This window comes from Phocoena phocoena, chromosome 6 (assembly GCF_963924675.1).
Source record: "Phocoena phocoena chromosome 6, mPhoPho1.1, whole genome shotgun sequence".
Taxonomy (NCBI): Eukaryota; Metazoa; Chordata; class Mammalia; order Artiodactyla; family Phocoenidae; genus Phocoena; species Phocoena phocoena.
Genome location: NC_089224.1, coordinates 44,316,519 through 44,320,052, shown reverse-complemented (window position 1 = coordinate 44,320,052; position 3,534 = coordinate 44,316,519).

The window sequence follows — 3,534 nt, the reverse complement described above, 5'->3', positions numbered from 1 at the left end:
AGGAGAGGCCACAACAGTGAGAGGTCTGCGTACCGCAAAAAAAAAAAAAAACCATTTCACAAAAGAAGAAAATTACAGGCCAGTATCACTGATGAACATAGATACATATTCAAAATACTAGCAAACAGAATCCAACAGCACATTAAAAGAATCATACAACATGATCAAGTGGGGTTTATTCCAGGAATGCAAGGATTCTTTAGTATACGCAAATCAATCAATGTGATACAGCATATTAACAAAATAAAGAATAAAAACCATATGATCATCTCAGTAGATGCAGAAAAAGCTTTTGACAAAATTCAACACCCTTGTATAATAAAAACTCTTCAGAAAGTGGGCATAATGGGAACCTACCTCAACATAATAAAAGCCCTATATGACAAACCCACAGGCAACATCATTCTCAATGGTGAAAAACTGAAAGCATTTCCTCTAAGATAAGGAGCAAGACAAGGGTGCCCACTCTCACCACTATTATTCAACATAGTTTTGGACGTTTTAGCAACGGCAATCAGAGAAGAAAAAAATAAAAAGAATCCAAATTGGAAAAGAAGAAGTAAAACTGTCAATGTTTGCAGATGATATGATACTATACATAGAAAATCCTAAAGATGCCACCAGAAAACTACTAGAGCTAATCAATGAATTTGGTAAAGTAGCAGGATACAAAATTAATGCACAGAAATCTCTTGCATTCCTACACACTAACAAGGAAAAATCAGAAAGAGAAATCAAGGAAAGACTCCCATTTACCATTGCAACAAAGGAAGCCATAATATACAATGGAGCAAAGACAGCCTTTTCAATAAATGGTGCTGGGAAAACTGTACAGCTGCATGTAAAAGAATGAAAATAGAACACTCGCTAACAGCATACACAAAAATAAACTCAAAATGGATTAAAGACCTAAATTTAAGGCCAGACACTATAAAACTCTTAGAGGAAAACAGGCAGAACACTCTTTGACATAAATCACAGCAATATCTTTTTTGACCCACCTCCTAGAGAAATGGAAATAATAATAAACAAATGGGACCTAATGAAACTTAAAAGCTTTTTCACAGCAATGGAAACCGTAAAGAAGATGAAAAGACAACCTTCGCAATGGGAGAAAATATTTGCAAATGAAGCAACTGACAAAGGGTTAATCTCCAAAATATACAAGCAGCTCATGCAGCTCAATATCAATAAAACAAACAACCCAGTCCACAAATGGGTCAAAAACCTAAATAGACATTTCTCCAAAGAAGACTTACTGAATGCCAACAAACACATGGAAAGATGCTCAGCATCACTAATCATTAGAGAAATGCAAATCAAAACTAAACTAAAATGAGGTATCACCTGACACCAGTCAGAATGGCCATCATCAAAAAATCTACAAACAGTAAATGCTGGAAAGGGTGTGGAGAAAAGGGAACCCTCTTGCACTGTTGCTGAGAAGGTAAATTGATACAGCCACTGTGGAGAACAGTATGGAGGTTCCTTAAAAAAGTAAAAATAGAATTATCATATGACCCAGCAATCCCACTACTGGTCATATACCCTGAGAAAACCATAATTCAAAAAGAGACATGTACCACAATGTTCATTGGAGCACTATTTACAATTGCCAGGACATGGAAGCATCCTAAGTGTCCATCAGAAGATGAATGGATAAAGAAGATGTGGCACATATATACAATGGAATATTTCTCAGCCATAAAAAGAAACGAAATTGAGTTATTTGTAGTGAGGTAGATGGACCTAGAGTCTGTCATACAGAGTGAAGTAAGTCAGAAAGAGAAAAACAAATACCATATGCTAACACACATATATGGAATCTAAAAAATCGGTACTGATGAACCTAGTGGCAGGGCAGGAATAAAGACACAGATGTAGATAACAAACTTGAGGACACAGAGAGGAAGGGGAAGCTGGGACGAAGTGAGAGAGTACCATTGACATATATACAGTACCAAATCTAAAATGGATGGCTAGTGGGATGCTGCTGCATAGCACAGGGAGGTCAACTCGATGCTTTGTGACAACCTACAGGGGTGGGATAGGGAGGATGGGAGGGAGGCTCCGGAGGGAGGGGATATGGGGAGCTTTGTATACATATAGCTGATTCACTTTGTTGTACAACAGAAATTAACACAACATTGTTAAGCAATTATACTTCAATAAAGTTATAAAAACAAAACCAAATAAAAAAAACACCTGCACAGAAACATCCAGAAAAGTCCCAGCTATTGATAAAATAACTACCACAGATTGGATGGGAGGTATGCCAAACAATCTCATATATCTATTATATATTATGCATACAATATGTAATTTAATATCATCTATAATGTATAACATAAAATGCACTGATCTTATTTTTATCTCTACATCTATCTAATCTCTTTATTTGTATATATCTATCATAATCAACAAATCTCATAAAATAACCAATGTCATATATATGTATATACAGTAATGTTTATATGTACACACACAGTAGCAAATATCACATATATTCATATAACATATAACATTTGATGTATATAATTGTGAGTGTGAGAAATCATGTATAGTGAGTTTTTAATTAATTTTTCATTCCTTTTCACTAATGATTGGTAAAATCTCTAACCAAGTATTCTGGTCAGTTTAGGTCTTCTTTTTATTTATCTTTTAAAAATACATCCCTGCTTTATATTAAAATGATTCTTCTTCTTTAGTTTAAGATTTAAATATAGGCATTATGCCATGGTGGTCTCTGAACTTCAACTGACAATTTTCAGGTTGTAGCCTTTACCAGAGCTTTCCTGAAAGCTGGCTTGCGTTGGCTTGCGTTGGCTTGCGTTGTCTTGCAAGAGGAGCCTGTGTGCATCTCTTCCTAACTCTGCTCAGCGGTATTATGTTTGTTGGTAGCTTGAAATCAGTGTTGGTGGGAGTATTTACAAGACAGAAATTGGCAAATGGTACAAAGCAGAGTGGTTTTTTCTCCTCTAGGGAACCGGTTGTTAAACATTTACTAGCCATCACTGGCTTTAACATTTATAAGTGATATAATCTTGGGCAAGTAACCATTCTATGACCCAGTTTTTTAGTGTGGAAAATGAAGAAAATTGTAATCTTTCTTTGCTGTTTTTTTAAAAATTGGGAGAATGTATAATAAATATACTATGGTGCCTTGTATTAAAAGTGCCGAATAAATGCTTTCTTTTATTAATTGCACAGAATTTTAATTCTGTATTTAGTTAATACTTGGAATACAGACTTCATTACTATTTATGTGTATTTTGTTTCTGTTGTGTCTAATTTCCTGCTTCTTAGATCTGTGCAATGCTGGGAGCTTAAAGATATTCATATCTCCCAGTAGATATTTTCCTACCTAACCACAATACAGTGATCAAAATCAGAAAATTAGCATTTATTTATTGCTGAAATCCTGTCTCCCATTCAAGTTTTACCTGTTGCTCCAATAATATCCTTTATAATAATAACAACAATAAAACACTTGTATTTAATTGTCTTGTTATTTAGTCTCTTTAGATCTGGAAC